We start from the raw sequence: 19,294 nt of genomic DNA on the forward strand, positions 1-19,294 counted from the left end.
TACCGTATGGATGTACTCGTACGGTATTGCACCGTTTTGTTGTGGTTTGGTACCGTTTGGATGTACTCGTACGGTATTGCACCGTTTTGGTGTGGTTTGGTACCGTATCGATGTACTCGTACGGTATTGCACCGTTTTGGTGTGGTTTGGTACCGTAACGAAGGACTCGTAAGGTATTGTACCGTTTTGGTGTGGTTTGGTACCGTATGGATGTACTCGTACGGTATTGCACCGTTTTGTTGTGGTTTGGTACCGTAACGAAGGACTCGTAAGGTATTGTACCGTTTTGGTGTGGTTTGGTACCGTATGGATGTACTCGTACGGTATTGCACCGTTTTGTTGTGGTTTGGTACCGTTTGGATGTACTCGTACGGTATTGCACCGTTTTGGTGTGGTTTGGTACCGTATCGATGTACTCGTACGGTATTGCACCGTTTTGGTGTGGTTTGGTACCGTAACGAAGGACTCGTAAGGTATTGTACCGTTTTGGTGTGGTTTGGTACCGTGTTGATGTACTCGTACAGTATTGCACCGTTTTGTTGTGGTTTGGTACCGTAACGAAGGACTCGTAAGGTATTGAACCGTTTTGATGTGGTTTGGTACCGTATGGATGTACTCGTACGGTATTGCACCGTTTCGTTGTGGTTTGGTACCTTATGGGTTTTACTCGTACGGTATTGCACCGTTTTGGTGTGGTTTGGTACCGTATTGATGTACTCGTACGGTATTGCACCGTTTTGGTGTGGTTTGGTACCGTATGGATGTACTGGTACGGTATTGCACCGTTTTGGTGTGGTTTTGTACCGTATTGATGTACTCGTACGGTATTGCACCGTTTTGGTGTGGTTTGGTACCGTAACGAAGGACTCGTAAGGTATTGTACCGTTTTGGTGTGGTTTGGTACCGTATGGATGTACTCGTACGGCACTGCACCGTTTTGTTGTGGTTGGGTACCGTAACGAAGGACTCCTAAGGTATTGTACCGTTTTGGTGTGGTTTTGTACCGTATGGATGTACTCGTACGGTGTTGCACCATTTTGTTGTTGTTTGGTACCGTAACGAAGGACTCGTAAGGTATTGTACCGTTTTGGTGTGGTTTGGTACCGTATGGATGTACTAATAAGGTATTGGACTGTTTTGGTGTGGTTTTGTACCGTATGGATGTACTCTTACGGTATTGGACCGTTTTGCTGTGGTTTGGTACCGTATGGATGTACTCGTAAGGTATTGCACCGTTTTCGTGTGGTTTCGTACCGTATGGATGTACTCGTACGGTATTGCACCGTTTTGGTGTGGTTTGGTACCGTAACGAAGGACTCGTAAGGTATTGTACCATTTTGGTGTGGTTTGGTACCGTATGGATGTACTCGTACGGTATTGCACTGTTTTGTTGTGGTTTGGTACCGTAACGAAGGACTCGTAAGGTATTGTACCGTTTTGGTGTGGTTTGGTACCGTATGGATGTACTCGTACGGCACTGCACCGTTTTGTTGTGGTTTGGTACCGTAACGAAGGACTCCTAAGGTATTGTACCGTTTTGGTGTGGTTTTGTACCGTATGGATGTACTCGTACGGTGTTGCACCATTTTGTTGTTGTTTGGTACCGTAACGAAGGACTCGTAAGGTATTGTACCGTTTTGGTGTGGTTTGGTACCGTATGGATGTACTAATAAGGTATTGGACTGTTTTGGTGTGGTTTTGTACCGTATGGACGTACTCGTACAGTATTGTACCGTTTTGGTGTGGTTTGGTACCGTATGGTTGTACTCGTACGGTATTGTACCGTTTTGGTGTGGTTTCATACCGTAACGAAGTACTCGTACAGTATTGTACCGTTTTGGTGTGGTTTGGTACCGTATGGATGTACTCTTACGGTATTGGCACGTTTTGATGTGGTTTGGTACCGTATGGATGTACTCGTAAGGTATTGCACCGTTTTGGTGTGGTTTCGTACCGTATGGATGTACTCGTACGGTATTGCACCGTTTTGGTGTGGTTTGGTACCGTAACGAAGCACTCGTAAGGTATTGTACCATGTTGGTGTGGTTTGGTACCGTATGGATGTACTCGTACGGTATTGCACCTTTTTGTTGTGGTTTGGTACCGTAACGAAGGACTCGTAAGGTATTGTACCGTTTTGGTGTGGTTTGGTACTGTATGGATGTACTCGTACGGTATTGCACCGTTTTGGTGTGGTTTGGTACCGTAACGAAGGACTCGTAAGGTATTGTACCCTTTAGGAGTGGTTTGGTACCGTATGGATGTACTCGTACGGTATTGCACCGTTTTGTTGTGGTTTGGTACCGTTTGGATGTACTCGTACGGTATTGCACCGTTTTGTTGTGGTTTGGTACCGTTTGGATGTACTCGTACGGTATTGCACCGTTTTGGTGTGGTTTGGTACCGTATCGATGTACTCGTATGGTATTGCACCGTTTTGGTGTGGTTTGGTACCATAACGAAGGACTCGTAAGGTATTGTACCGTTTTGGTGTGGTTTGGTACCGTATGGATGTACTCGTACGGTATTGCACCATTTTGTTGTGGTTTGGTACCGTAACGAAGGACTCGTAAGGTATTGTACCGTTTTGGTGTGGTTTGGTACCGTATGGATGTACTCGTACGGCACTGCACCGTTTTGTTGTGGTTTGGTACCGTAACGAAGGACTCCTAAGGTATTGTACGGTTTTGGTGTGGTTTTGTACCGTATGGATGTACTCGTACGGTGTTGCACCATTTTGTTGTTGTTTGGTACCGTAACGAAGGACTCGTAAGGTATTGTACCGTTTTGGTGTGGTTTGGTACCGTATGGATGTACTCGTACGGTATTGCACCGTTTTGTTGTGGTTTGGTACCGTTTGGATGTACTCGTACGGTATTGCACCGTTTTGGTGTGGTTTGGTACCGTATCGATGTACTCGTACGGTATTGAACCGTTTTGGTGTGGTTTGGTACCGTAACGAAGGACTCGTAAGGTATTGTACCGTTTTGGTGTGGTTTGGTACCGTGTTGATGTACTCGTACAGTATTGCACCGTTTTGTTGTGGTTTGGTACCGTAACGAAGGACTCGTAAGGTATTGTACCGTTTTGATGTGGTTTGGTACCGTATGGATGTACTCGTACGGTATTGCACCGTTTCGTTGTGGTTTGGTACCTTATGGGTTTTACTCGTACGGTATTGCACCGTTTTGGTGTGGTTTGGTACCGTATTGATGTACTCGTACGGTATTGCACCGTTTTGGTGTGGTTTGGTACCGTATGGATGTACTGGTACGGTATTGCACCGTTTTGGTGTGGTTTTGTACCGTATTGATGTACTCGTACCGTATTGCACCGTTTTGGTGTGGTTTGGTACCGTAACGAAGGACTCGTAAGGTATTGTACCGTTTTGGTGTGGTTTGGTACCGTATGGATGTACTCGTACGGCACTGCACCGTTTTGTTGTGGTTGGGTACCGTAACGAAGGACTCCTAAGGTATTGTACCGTTTTGGTGTGGTTTTGTACCGTATGGATGTACTCGTACGGTGTTGCACCATTTTGTTGTTGTTTGGTACCGTAACGAAGGACTCGTAAGGTATTGTACCGTTTTGGTGTGGTTTGGTACCGTATGGATGTACTAATAAGGTATTGGACTGTTTTGGCGTGGTTTTGTACCGTATGGATGTACTCTTACGGTATTGGACCGTTTTGCTGTGGTTTGGTACCGTATGGATGTACTCGTAAGGTATTGCACCGTTTTCGTGTGGTTTCGTACCGTATGGATGTACTCGTACGGTATTGCACCGTTTTGGTGTGGTTTGGTACCGTAACGAAGGACTCGTAAGGTATTGTACCATTTTGGTGTGGTTTGGTACCGTATGGATGTACTCGTACGGTATTGCACTGTTTTGTTGTGGTTTGGTACCGTAACGAAGGACTCGTAAGGTATTGTACCGTTTTGGTGTGGTTTGGTACCGTAACGAAGGACTCGTAAGGTACTGTACCCTTTAGGAGTGGTTTGGTACCGTATGGATGTACTCGTACGGTATTGCACCGTTTTGTGGTGGTTTGGTACCGTTTGGATGTACTCGTACGGTATTGCACCGTTTTGGTGTGGTTTGGTACCGTATCGATGTACTCATACGGTATTGCACCGTTTTGGTGTGGTTTGGTACCGTAACGAAGGACTCGTAAGGTATTGTACCGTTTTGGTGTGGTTTGGTACCGTATGGATGTACTCGTACGGTAGTGCACCGTTTTGTTGTGGTTTGGTACCGTAACGAAGGACTCGTAAGGTATTGTACCGTTTTGGTGTGGTTTGGTACCGTATGGATGTACTCGTACGGCACTGCACCGTTTTGTTGTGGTTTGGTACCGTAACGAAGGACTCCTAAGGTATTGTACCGTTTTGGTGTGGTTTTGTACCGTATGGATGTACTCGTACGGTGTTGCACCATTTTGTTGTTGTTTGGTACCGTAACGAAGGACTCGTAAGGTATTGTACCGTTTTGGTGTTGTTTGGTACCGTATGGATGTACTAATAAGGTATTGGACTGTTTTGGTGTGGTTTTGTACCGTATGGATGTACTCGTACAGTATTGTACCGTTTTGGTGTGGTTCGGTACCGTATGGTTGTACTCGTACGGTATTGTACCGTTTTGGTGTGGTTTCGTACCGTAACGAAGTACTCGTACAGTATTGTACCGTTTTGGTGTGGTTTGGTACCGTATGGATGTACTCTTACGGTATTGGCACGTTTTGCAGTGGTTTGGTACCGTATGGATGTACTCGTAAGGTATTGCACCGTTTTGGTGTGGTTTCGTACCGTATGGATGTACTCGTACGGTATTGCACCGTTTTGGTGTGGTTTGGTACCGTAACGAAGGACTCGTAAGGTATTGTACCATTTTGGTGTGGTTTGGTACCGTATGGATGTACTCGTACGGTATTGCACCTTTTTGTTGTGGTTTGGTACCGTAACGAAGGACTCGTAAGGTATTGTACCGTTTTGGTGTGGTTTGGTACCGTATGGATGTACTAATAAGGTATTGGACTGTTTTGGTGTGGTTTTGTACCGTATGGATGTACTCTTACGGTATTGGACCGTTTTGCTGTGGTTTGGTACCGTATGGATGTACTCGTAAGGTATTGCACCGTTTTCGTGTGGTTTCGTACCGTATGGATGTACTCGTACGGTATTGCACCGTTTTGGTGTGGTTTGGTACCGTAACGAAGGACTCGTAAGGTATTGTACCATTTTGGTGTGGTTTGGTACCGTATGGATGTACTCGTACGGTATTGCACTGTTTTGTTGTGGTTTGGTACCGTAACGAAGGACTCGTAAGGTATTGTACCGTTTTGGTGTGGTTTGGTACCGTAACGAAGGACTCGTAAGGTACTGTACCCTTTAGGAGTGGTTTGGTACCGTATGGATGTACTCGTACGGTATTGCACCGTTTTGTGGTGGTTTGGTACCGTTTGGATGTACTCGTACGGTATTGCACCGTTTTGGTGTGGTTTGGTACCGTATCGATGTACTCATACGGTATTGCACCGTTTTGGTGTGGTTTGGTACCGTAACGAAGGACTCGTAAGGTATTGTACCGTTTTGGTGTGGTTTGGTACCGTATGGATGTACTCGTACGGTAGTGCACCGTTTTGTTGTGGTTTGGTACCGTAACGAAGGACTCGTAAGGTATTGTACCGTTTTGGTGTGGTTTGGTACCGTATGGATGTACTCGTACGGCACTGCACCGTTTTGTTGTGGTTTGGTACCGTAACGAAGGACTCCTAAGGTATTGTACCGTTTTGGTGTGGTTTTGTACCGTATGGATGTACTCGTACGGTGTTGCACCATTTTGTTGTTGTTTGGTACCGTAACGAAGGACTCGTAAGGTATTGTACCGTTTTGGTGTTGTTTGGTACCGTATGGATGTACTAATAAGGTATTGGACTGTTTTGGTGTGGTTTTGTACCGTATGGATGTACTCGTACAGTATTGTACCGTTTTGGTGTGGTTCGGTACCGTATGGTTGTACTCGTACGGTATTGTACCGTTTTGGTGTGGTTTCGTACCGTAACGAAGTACTCGTACAGTATTGTACCGTTTTGGTGTGGTTTGGTACCGTATGGATGTACTCTTACGGTATTGGCACGTTTTGCAGTGGTTTGGTACCGTATGGATGTACTCGTAAGGTATTGCACCGTTTTGGTGTGGTTTCGTACCGTATGGATGTACTCGTACGGTATTGCACCGTTTTGGTGTGGTTTGGTACCGTAACGAAGGACTCGTAAGGTATTGTACCATTTTGGTGTGGTTTGGTACCGTATGGATGTACTCGTACGGTATTGCACCTTTTTGTTGTGGTTTGGTACCGTAACGAAGGACTCGTAAGGTATTGTACCGTTTTGGTGTGGTTTGGTACTGTATGGATGTACTCGTACGGTATTGCACCGTTTTGGTGTGGTTTGGTACCGTAACGAAGGACTCGTAAGGTATTGTACCCTTTAGGAGTGGTTTGGTACCGTATGGATGTACTCGTACGGCATTGCACCGTTTTGTTGTGGTTTGGTACCGTTTGGATGTACTCGTACGGTATTGCACCGTTTTGGTGTGGTTTGGTACCGTATCGATGTACTCGTACGGTATTGCACCGTTTTGGTGTGGTTTGGTACCGTAACGAAGGACTCGTAAGGTATTGTACCGTTTTGGTGTGGTTTGGTACCGTATTGATGTACTCGTACGGTATTGCACCGTTTTGTTGTGGTTTGGTACCGTAACGAAGGACTCGTAAGGTATTGTACCGTTTTGGTGTGGTTTGGTACCGTATGGATGTACTCGTACGGTATTGCACCATTTTGTTGTGGTTTGGTACCGTAACGAAGGACTCGTAAGGTATTGTACCGTTTTGGTGTGGTTTGGTACTGTATGGATGTACTCGTACGGTATTGCACCGTTTTGGTGTGGTTTGGTACCGTAACGAAGGACTCGTAAGGTATTGTACCCTTTTGGTGTGGTTTGGTACCGTATGGATGTACTCGTACGGTATTGCACCGTTTTGTTGTGGTTTGGTACCGTTTGGATGTACTCGTACGGTATTGCACCGTTTTGGTGTGGTTTGGTACCGTATCGATGTACTCGTACGGTATTGCACCGTTTTGGTGTGGTTTGGTACCGTAACGAAGGACTCGTAAGGTATTGTACCGTTTTGGTGTGGTTTGGTACCGTATGGATGTACTCGTACGGCACTGCACCGTTTTGTTGTGGTTGGGTACCGTAACGAAGGACTCCTAAGGTATTGTACCGTTTTGGTGTGGTTTTGTACCGTATGGATGTACTCGTACGGTGTTGCACCATTTTGTTGTTGTTTGGTACCGTAACGAAGGACTCGTAAGGTATTGTACCGTTTTGGTGTGGTTTGGTACCGTATGGATGTACTAATAAGGTATTGGACTGTTTTGGTGTGGTTTTGTACCGTATGGATGTACTCTTACGGTATTGGACCGTTTTGCTGTGGTTTGGTACCGTATGGATGTACTCGTAAGGTATTGCACCGTTTTCGTGTGGTTTCGTACCGTATGGATGTACTCGTACGGTATTGCACCGTTTTCGTGTGGTTTGGTACCGTAACGAAGGACTCGTAAGGTATTGTACCATTTTGGTGTGGTTTGGTACCGTATGGATGTACTCGTACGGTATTGCACTGTTTTGTTGTGGTTTGGTACCGTAACGAAGGACTCGTAAGGTATTGTACCGTTTTGGTGTGGTTTGGTACCGTATGGATGTACTCGTACGGCACTGCACCGTTTTGTTGTGGTTTGGTACCGTAACGAAGGACTCCTAAGGTATTGTACCGTTTTGGTGTGGTTTTGTACCGTATGGATGTACTCGTACGGTGTTGCACCATTTTGTTGTTGTTTGGTACCGTAACGAAGGACTCGTAAGGTATTGTACCGTTTTGGTGTGGTTTGGTACCGTATGGATGTACTAATAAGGTATTGGACTGTTTTGGTGTGGTTTTGTACCGTATGGACGTACTCGTACAGTATTGTACCGTTTTGGTGTGGTTTGGTACCGTATGGTTGTACTCGTACGGTATTGTACCGTTTTGGTGTGGTTTCATACCGTAACGAAGTACTCGTACAGTATTGTACCGTTTTGGTGTGGTTTGGTACCGTATGGATGTACTCTTACGGTATTGGCACGTTTTGATGTGGTTTGGTACCGTATGGATGTACTCGTAAGGTATTGCACCGTTTTGGTGTGGTTTCGTACCGTATGGATGTACTCGTACGGTATTGCACCGTTTTGGTGTGGTTTGGTACCGTAACGAAGGACTCGTAAGGTATTGTACCATTTTGGTGTGGTTTGGTACCGTATGGATGTACTCGTACGGTATTGCACCTTTTTGTTGTGGTTTGGTACCGTAACGAAGGACTCGTAAGGTATTGTACCGTTTTGGTGTGGTTTGGTACTGTATGGATGTACTCGTACGGTATTGCACCGTTTTGGTGTGGTTTGGTACCGTAACGAAGGACTCGTAAGGTATTGTACCGTTTTGGTGTGGTTTGGTACCGTGTTGATGTACTCGTACAGTATTGCACCGTTTTGTTGTGGTTTGGTACCGTAACGAAGGACTCGTAAGGTATTGTACCGTTTTGATGTGGTTTGGTACCGTATGGATGTACTCGTACGGTATTGCACCGTTTCGTTGTGGTTTGGTACCTTATGCGTTTTACTCGTACGGTATTGCACCGTTTTGGTGTGGTTTGGTACCGTATTGATGTACTCGTACGGTATTGTACCGTTTTGGTGTGGTTTGGTACCGTATGGATGTACTAATAAGGTATTGGACTGTTTTGGTGTGGTTTTGTACCGTATGGATGTACTCTTACGGTATTGGACCGTTTTGCTGTGGTTTGGTACCGTATGGATGTACTCGTAAGGTATTGCACCGTTTTCGTGTGGTTTCGTACCGTATGGATGTACTCGTACGGTATTGCACCGTTTTGGTGTGGTTTGGTACCGTAACGAAGGACTCGTAAGGTATTGTACCATTTTGGTGTGGTTTGGTACCGTATGGATGTACTCGTACGGTATTGCACTGTTTTGATGTGGTTTGGTACCGTAACGAAGGACTCGTAAGGTATTGTACCGTTTTGGTGTGGTTTGGTACCGTAACGAAGGACTCGTAAGGTACTGTACCCTTTAGGAGTGGTTTGGTACCGTATGGATGTACTCGTACGGTATTGCACCGTTTTGTGGTGGTTTGGTACCGTTTGGATGTACTCGTACGGTATTGCACCGTTTTGGTGTGGTTTGGTACCGTATCGATGTACTCATACGGTATTGCACCGTTTTGGTGTGGTTTGGTACCGTAACGAAGGACTCGTAAGGTATTGTACCGTTTTGGTGTGGTTTGGTACCGTATGGATGTACTCGTACGGTAGTGCACCGTTTTGTTGTGGTTTGGTACCGTAACGAAGGACTCGTAAGGTATTGTACCGTTTTGGTGTGGTTTGGTACTGTATGGATGTACTCGTACGGCACTGCACCGTTTTGTTGTGGTTTGGTACCGTAACGAAGGACTCCTAAGGTATTGTACCGTTTTGGTGTGGTTTTGTACCGTATGGATGTACTCGTACGGTGTTGCACCATTTTGTTGTTGTTTGGTACCGTAACGAAGGACTCGTAAGGTATTGTACCGTTTTGGTGTGGTTTGGTACCGTATGGATGTACTAATAAGGTATTGGACTGTTTTGGTGTGGTTTTGTACCGTATGGATGTACTCGTACAGTATTGTACCGTTTTGGTGTGGTTCGGTACCGTATGGTTGTACTCGTACGGTATTGTACCGTTTTGGTGTGGTTTCGTACCGTAACGAAGTACTCGTACAGTATTGTACCGTTTTGGTGTGGTTTGGTACCGTATGGATGTACTCTTACGGTATTGGCACGTTTTGCTGTGGTTTGGTACTGTATGGATGTACTCGTAAGGTATTGCACCGTTTTGGTGTGGTTTCGTACCGTATGGATGTACTCGTACGGTATTGCACCGTTTTGGTGTGGTTTGGTACCGTAACGAAGGACTCGTAAGGTATTGTACCATTTTGGTGTGGTTTGGTACCGTATGGATGTACTCGTACGGTATTGCACCTTTTTGTTGTGGTTTGGTACCGTAACGAAGGACTCGTAAGGTATTGTACCGTTTTGGTGTGGTTTGGTACTGTATGGATGTACTCGTACGGTATTGCACCGTTTTGGTGTGGTTTGGTATCGTAACGAAGGACTCGTAAGGTATTGTACCCTTTAGGAGTGGTTTGGTACCGTATGGATGTACTCGTACGGTATTGCACCGTTTTGTTGTGGTTTGGAACCGTTTGGATGTACTCGTACGGTATTGCACCGTTTTGGTGTGGTTTGGTACCGTATCGATGTACTCGTACGGTATTGCACCGTTTTGGTGTGGTTTGGTACCGTAACGAAGGACTCGTAAGGTATTGTACCGTTTTGGTGTGGTTTGGTACCGTATGGATGTACTCGTACGGTATTGCACCGTTTTGTTGTGGTTTGGTACCGTAACGAAGGACTCGTAAGGTATTGTACCGTTTTGGTGTGGTTTGGTACCGTATGGATTTACTCGTACGGTATTGCACCGTTTTGTTGTGGTTTGGTACCGTAACGAAGGACTCGTAAGGTATTGTACCGTTTTGGTGTGGTTTGGTACTGTATGGATGTACTCGTACGGTATTGCACCGTTTTGGTGTGGTTTGGTACCGTAACGAAGGACTCGTAAGGTATTGTACCCTTTTGGTGTGGTTTGGTACCGTATGGATGTACTCGTACGGTATTGCACCGTTTTGTTGTGGTTTGGTACCGTTTGGATGTACTCGTACGGTATTGCACCGTTTTGGTGTGGTTTGGTACCGTATCGATGTACTCGTACGGTATTGCACCGTTTTGGTGTGGTTTGGTACCGTAACGAAGGACTCGTAAGGTATTGTACCGTTTTGGTGTGGTTTGGTACCGTGTTGATGTACTCGTACAGTATTGCACCGTTTTGTTGTGGTTTGGTACCGTAACGAAGGACTCGTAAGGTATTGTACCGTTTTGATGTGGTTTGGTACCGTATGGATGTACTCGTACGGTATTGCACCGTTTCTTTGTGGTTTGGTACCTTATGGGTTTTACTCGTACGGTATTGCACCGTTTTGGTGTGGTTTGGTACCGTATTGATGTACTCGTACGGTATTGTACCGTTTTGGTGTGGTTTGGTACCGTATGGATGTACTAATAAGGTATTGGACTGTTTTGGTGTGGTTTTGTACCGTATGGATGTACTCTTACGGTATTGGACCGTTTTGCTGTGGTTTGGTACCGTATGGATGTACTCGTAAGGTATTGCACCGTTTTCGTGTGGTTTCGTACCGTATGGATGTACTCGTACGGTATTGCACCGTTTTGGTGTGGTTTGGTACCGTAACGAAGGACTCGTAAGGTATTGTACCATTTTGGTATGGTTTGGTACCGTATGGATGTACTCGTACGGTATTGCACTGTTTTGTTGTGGTTTGGTACCGTAACGAAGGACTCGTAAGGTATTGTACCGTTTTGGTGTGGTTTGGTACCGTAACGAAGGACTCGTAAGGTACTGTACCCTTTAGGAGTGGTTTGGTACCGTATGGATGTACTCGTACGGTATTGCACCGTTTTGTGGTGGTTTGGTACCGTTTGGATGTACTCGTACGGTATTGCACCGTTTTGGTGTGGTTTGGTACCGTATCGATGTACTCATACGGTATTGCACCGTTTTGGTGTGGTTTGGTACCGTAACGAAGGACTCGTAAGGTATTGTACCGTTTTGGTGTGGTTTGGTACCGTATGGATGTACTCGTACGGTAGTGCACCGTTTTGTTGTGGTTTGGTACCGTAACGAAGGACTCGTAAGGTATTGTACCGTTTTGGTGTGGTTTGGTACCGTATGGATGTACTCGTACGGCACTGCACCGTTTTGTTGTGGTTTGGTACCGTAACGAAGGACTCCTAAGGTATTGTACCGTTTTGGTGTGGTTTTGTACCGTATGGATGTACTCGTACGGTGTTGCACCATTTTGTTGTTGTTTGGTACCGTAACGAAGGACTCGTAAGGTATTGTACCGTTTTGGTGTGGTTTGGTACCGTATGGATGTACTAATAAGGTATTGGACTGTTTTGGTGTGGTTTTGTACCGTATGGATGTACTCGTACAGTATTGTACCGTTTTGGTGTGGTTCGGTACCGTATGGTTGTACTCGTACGGTATTGTACCGTTTTGGTGTGGTTTCGTACCGTAACGAAGTACTCGTACAGTATTGTACCGTTTTGGTGTGGTTTGGTACCGTATGGATGTACTCTTACGGTATTGGCACGTTTTGCTGTGGTTTGGTACCGTATGGATGTACTCGTAAGGTATTGCACCGTTTTGGTGTGGTTTCGTACCGTATGGATGTACTCGTACGGTATTGCACCGTTTTGGTGTGGTTTGGTACCGTAACGAAGGACTCGTAAGGTATTGTACCATTTTGGTGTGGTTTTGTACCGTATGGATGTACTCCTACGGTATTTGCACCTTTTTGTTGTGGTTTGGTACCGTAACGAAAGACTCGTAACGTATTGTACCGTTTTGGTGTGGTTTGGTACTGTATGGATGTACTCGTACGGTATTGCACCGTTTTGGTGTGGTTTGGTACCGTAACGAAGGACTCGTAAGGTATTGTACCCTTTAGGAGTGGTTTGGTACCGTATGGATGTTCTCGTACGGTATTGCACCGTTTTGTTGTGGTTTGGTACCGTTTGGATGTACTCGTACGGTATTGCACCGTTTTGGTGTGGTTTGGTACCGTATCGATGTACTCGTACGGTATTGCACCGTTTTGGTGTGGTTTGGTACCGTAACGAAGGACTCGTAAGGTATTGTACCGTTTAGGTGTGGTTTGGTACCGTATGGATGTACTCGTACGGTATTGCACCGTTTTGTTGTGGTTTGGTACCGTAACGAAGGACTCGTAAGGTATTGTACCGTTTTCGTGTGGTTTGGTACCGTATGGATGTACTCGTACGGTATTGCACCGTTTTGTTGTGGTTTGGCACCTTATGGGTTTTACTCGTACGGTATTGCACCGTTTTGGTGTGGTTTGGTACCGTATTGATGTACTCGTACGGTATTGCACCGTTTTGGTGTGGTTTGGTACCGTATTGATGTACTCGGACGGTATTGCACCGTTTTGGTGTGGTTTGGTACCGTAACGAAGGACTCGTAAGGTATTGTACCGTTTTGGTGTGGTGTGGTACCGTATGGATGTACTCGTACTGGTACGGTATTGCACCGTTTTGTTGTGGTTTGGTACCGTAACGAAGGACTCGTAAGGTATTGTACCGTTTTGATGTGGTTTGGTACCGTATGGATGTACTCGTACGGTATTGCACCGTTTTGTTGTGGTTTGGTACCTTATGGGTTTTACTCGTACGGTATTGCACCGTTTTGGTGTGGTTTGGTACCGTATTGATGTACTCGTACGGTATTGCACCGTTTTGGTGTGGTTTGGTACCGTATGGATGTACTGGTACGGTATTGCACCGTTTTGGTGTGGTTTTGTACCGTATTGATGTACTCGTACGGTATTGCACCGTTTTGGTGTGGTTTGGTACCGTAACGAAGGACTCGTAAGGTATTGTACCGTTTTGGTGTGGTTTGGTACCGTATGGATGTACTCGTACGGCACTGCACCGTTTTGTTGTGGTTTGGTACAGTAACGAAGGACTCCTAAGGTATTGTACCGTTTTGGTGTGGTTTTGTACCGTATGGATGTACTCGTACGGTGTTGCACCATTTTGTTGTTGTTTGGTACCGTAACGAAGGACTCGTAAGGTATTGTACCGTTTTGGTGTGGTTTGGTACCGTATGGATGTACTAATAAGGTATTGGTCTGTTTTGGTGTGGTTTTGTACCGTATGGATGTACTCTTACGGTATTGGACCGTTTTGCTGTGGTTTGGTACCGTATGGATGTACTCGTAAGGTATTGCACCGTTTTGGTGTGGTTTCGTACCGTATGGATGTACTCGTACGGTATTGCACCGTTTTGGTGTGGTTTTGTACCGTATTGATGTACTCGTACGGTACTGCACCGTTTTGCTGTGGTTTTGTACCGTAACGAAGGACTCGTAACGTATTGCACCGTTTTGGTGTGGTGTGGTACCGTATGGATGTACTCGTACGGTGTTGTACCATTTTGTTGTTGATTGGTACCGTAACGAAGGACTCGTAAGGTATTGTACCGTTTTGGTGTGGTTTGGTACCGTATGGATGTACTAATAAGGTATTGGACTGTTTTGGTGTGGTTTTGTACCGTATGGATGTACTCGTACGGTATTGTACCGTTTTGGTGTGGTTTGGTACCGTATGGATGTACTCGTACGGTATTGCACCGTTTTGTTGTGGTTTGGCACCTTATGGGTTTTACTCGTACGGTATTGCACCGTTTTGGTGTGGTTTGGTACCGTATGGATGTACTGGTACGGTATTGCACCGTTTTGGTGTGGTTTGGTACCGTATTAATGTACTCGTACGGTATTGCACCGTTTTGGTGTGGTTTGGTACCGTAACGAAGGACTCGTAAGGTATTGTACCATTTTGGTGTGGTTTGGTACCGTATGGATGTACTGGTACGGTATTGCACCGTTTTGTTGTGGTTTGGTACCATAACGAAGGACTCGTAAGGTATTGTACCGTTTTGGTGTGGTTTTGTACCGTATTGATGTACTCGTACGGTATTGCACCGTTTTGGTGTGGTTTGGTACCGTAACGAAGGACTCGTAAGGTATTGTACCGTTTTGGTGTGGTTTGGTACCGTATGGATGTACTCGTACGGCACTGCACCGTTTTGTTGTGGTTTGGTACCGTAACGAAGGACTCCTAAGGTATTGTACCGTTTTGGTGTGGTTTTGTACCGTATGGATGTACTCGTACGGTGTTGCACCATTTTGTTGTTGTTTGGTACCGTAACGAAGGACTCGTAAGGTATTGTACCGTTTTGGTGTGGTTTGGTACCGTATGGATGTACTAATAAGGTATTGGACTGTTTTGGTGTGGTTTTGTACCGTATGGATGTACTCGTACAGTATTGTACCGTTTTGGTGTGGTTTTGGTACCGTATGGTTGTACTCGTACGGTATTGTACCGTTTTGGTGTGGTTTCGTACCGTAACGAAGTACTCGTACAGTATTGTACCGTTTTGGTGTGGTTTGGTACCGTATGGATGTACTCTTACGGTATTGGCACGTTTTGCTGTGGTTTGGTACCGTATGGATGTACTCGTAAGGTATTGCACCGTTTTGGTGTGGTTTCGTACCGTATGGATGTACTTGTACGGTATTGCACCGTTTTGGTGTGGTTTGGTACCGTAACGAAGGACTCGTAAGGTATTGTACCATTTTTGTGTGGTTTGGTACCGTATGGATGTACTCGTACGGTATTGCACCGTTTTGTTGTGGTTTGGTACCGTAACGAAGGACTCGTAAGGTATTGTACCGTTTTGGTGTGGTTTGGTACTGTATGGATGTACTCGTACGGTATTGCACCGTTTTGGTGTGGTTTGGTACCGTAACGAAGGACTCGTAAGGTATTGTACCCTTTAGGAGTGGTTTGGTACCGTATGGATGTACTCGTACGGTATTGCACCGTTTTGTTGTGGTTTGGTACCGTTTGGATGTACTTGTACGGTATTGCACCGTTTTGGTGTGGTTTGGTACCGTATCGATGTACTCGTACGGTATTGCACCGTTTTGGTGTGGTTTGGTACCGTAACGAAGGACTCGTAAGGTATTGTACCGTTTTGGTGTGGTTTGGTACCGTATGGATGTACTCGTACGGTATTGCACCGTTTTGTTGTGGTTTGGTACCGTAACGAAGGACTCGTAAGGTATTGTACCGTTTTGGTGTGGTTTGGTACCGTATGGATGTACTCGTACGGTATTGCACCGTTTTGTTGTGGTTTGGCACCTTATGGGTTTTACTCGTACGGTATTGCACCGTTTTGGTGTGGTTTGGTACCGTATTGATGTACTCGTACGGTATTGCACCGTTTTGGTGTGGTTTGGTACCGTATGGAAGGACTCGTAAGGTATTGTACCGTTTTGGTGTGGTTTGGTACCGTATTGATGTACTCGTACGGTATTGCACCGTTTTGTTGTGGTTTGGTACCTTATGGGTTTTACTCGTACGGTATTGCACCGTTTTGGTGTGGTTTGGTACCGTATTGATGTACTCGTACGGTATTGCACCGTTTTTGTGTGGTTTGGTACCGAATCGATGTACTCGTACAGTATTGCACCGTTTTGGTGTGGTTTGGTACCGTAACGAAGGACTCGTAAGGTATTGTACCGTTTTGGTGTGGTTTGGTACCGTATGGATGTACACGTACGGTATTGCACCGTTATGTTGTGGTTTGGTACCGTAACGAAGGACTCGTAAGGTATTGTACCGTTTTGGTGAGGTTTGGTACCGTATGGATGTACTCGTACAGTATTGCACCGTTTTGTTGTGGTTTGGTACCTTATGGGTTTTACTCGTACGGTATTGCACCGTTTTGCTGTGGTTTGGTACCGTATTGATGTACTCGTACGGTATTGCACCGTTTTGGTGTGGTTTGGTACCGTAACGAAGGACTCGTAAGGTATTGTACCGTTTTGGTGTGGTTTGGTACCGTATGGATGTACTTGTACGGTATTGCACCGTTTTGGTGTGGTTTGGTACCGTATTGATGTACTCGTACGGTATTGCACCGTTTTGGTGTGGTTTGGTACCTTAACGAAGGACTCGTAAGGTATTGTACCGTTTTGGTGTGGTTTGGTACCGTATGGATGTACTCGTACGGTATTGCACTGTTTTGTTTTGGTTTGGTACCGTAACGAAGCACTCGTAAGGTATTGTACCGTTTTGGTGTGGTTTGGTACCTTAACGAAGGACTCGTAAGGTATTGGACCGTTTTGGTGTGGTTTGGTACCGTATGGATGTACTCGTACGGTATTGCACCGTTTTGGTGTGGTTTCGTACCGTATGGATGTACTCGTACGGTATTGCACCGTTTTGGTGTGGTTTCGTACCGTATGGATGTACTCGTAAGGTATTGCACCGTTTTGGTGTGGTTTGGTACCGTAACGAAGAACTCGTATGGTATTGTACCATTTTGGGGTGGTTTGGTTCCGTATGGATGGACTCGTTCGGTATTGCACCGTTTTGTTGTGGTTTAGTACCGTAACGAAGGACTCGTAAGGTATTGTACCGTTTTGGTGTGGTTTGGTACTGTATGGATGTACTCGTATGGTATTGCACCGTTTTGGTGTGGTTTGGTACCGTAACGAAGGACTCGTAAGGTATTGAACCCATTTGGTGTGGTTTGGTTCCGTGTGGATGTACTCGTACGGTATTGCACCGTTTTGTTGTGGTTTGGAACCGTTTGGATGTACTCGTACGGTATTGCACCGTTTTGGTGTGGTTTGGTACCGAATCGATGTACTCGTACGGTATTACACCGTTTTGGTGTGGTTTGGTACCGTAACGAAGGACTCGTAAGGTATTGTAACCGTTTTGGTGTGGTTTGGTACCGTATGGATGTACACGTACGGTTTTGCACCGTTATGTTGTGGTTTGGTACCGTAACGAAGCACTCGTAAGGTATTGTACCGTTTTGGTGTGGTTTGGTACCGTATGGATGTACTCGTACAGTATTGCACCGCTTATTTGTGGTTTGGTACCTTATGGGTTTTACTCGTACGGTATTGCATCGTTTTGGAGTGGTTTGGTACCGTATTGATGTACTCGTACGGTATTGCACCGTTTTGGTGTGGTTTGGTACCGTATTGATGTACTCGTACGGTATTGCACCGTTTTGGTGTGGTTTGGTACCGTAACGAAGGACTCGTAAGGTATTGTACCATTTTGATGTGGTTTGGTACCGTATGGATGTACTCGTACGGTATTGCACCGTTTTGTTGTGGTTTGGTACCGTAACGAAGGACTCGTAAGGTAATGTACCGTTTTCGTGTGGTTTTGTACCGTATTGATGTACTCGTACGTTATTGCACCGTTTTGGTGTGGTTTGGTACCGTAACGAAGGACTCGTAAGGTATTGTACCGTTTTGGTGTGGTGTGGTACCGTATGGATGTACTCGTACGGTACTTCACCGTTTTGTTGTGGTTTGGTACCGTAACGAAGGACTTCTAAGGTATTGTACCGTTTTGGTGTGGTTTTGTACCGTATGGATGTACTCGTTCGGTGTTGCACCATTTTGCTGTTGTTTGGTACCGTAACGAAGGACTCGTAAGGTATTGTACCGTTTTGGTGTGGTTTGGTACCGTATGGACGTACTAATAAGGTATTGGACTGTTTTGGTGTGGTTTTGTACCGTATGGATGTACTCGTACGGTATTGTACCGTTTTGGTGTGGTTTGGTACCGTATGGATGTACTCGTACGGTATTGGACCGTTTTGGTGTGGTTTGGTACCGTATGGATGTACTACTAAGGTATTGGACCGTTTTGGTGTGGTTTTGTACCGTGTGGATGTACTCGTACAGTATTGTACCGTTTTGGTGTGGTTTGGTGCCGTACGGATGTACTCGTACGGTATTGTACCGTTTTGGTGTGGTTTGGTACCGTAACGAAGTACTCGTACGGTATTGAACCATTTTGGTGTGGTTTGGTACCGTATGGGTGTACTCGTAGGGTATTGGACCGTTTTGGTGTGGTTTGGTACCGTATGGATGTACTCGTACGGTATTGCACCGTTTTGTTGTGGTTTGGTACCGTAATGAAGGACTCGTAAGGTATTGTACCGTTTTGGTGTGGTTTGGTACCGTATAGATGTACTCGTACGGTATTGGACCGTTTTGGTGTGGTTTGGTACCGTATGGATGTACTCGTAAGGTATTGCACCGTTTTGGTGTGCTTTGGTACCGTAACGAAGAACTCGTATGGTATTGTACCATTTTGGGGTGGTTTGGTTCCGTATGGATGGACTCTTTCGGTATTGCACCGTTTTGTTGTGGTTTAGTACCGTAACGAAGGACTCGTATGGTATTGTACCGTTTTGGTATGGTTTGGTACTGTATGGATGTACTCGTATGGTATTGCACCGTTTTGGTGTGGTTTGGTACCGTAACGAAGGAGTCGTAAGGTATTGTACCCATTTGGTGTGGTTTGGTTCCGTATGGATGTACTCGTATGGTATTGCACCGTTTTGTTGTGGTTTGGAACCGTTTGGATGTACTCGTACGG

Source organism: Rhododendron vialii, chromosome 1a (assembly GCF_030253575.1).
Source record: "Rhododendron vialii isolate Sample 1 chromosome 1a, ASM3025357v1".
In the NCBI taxonomy this organism is placed as follows: Eukaryota; Viridiplantae; Streptophyta; class Magnoliopsida; order Ericales; family Ericaceae; genus Rhododendron; species Rhododendron vialii.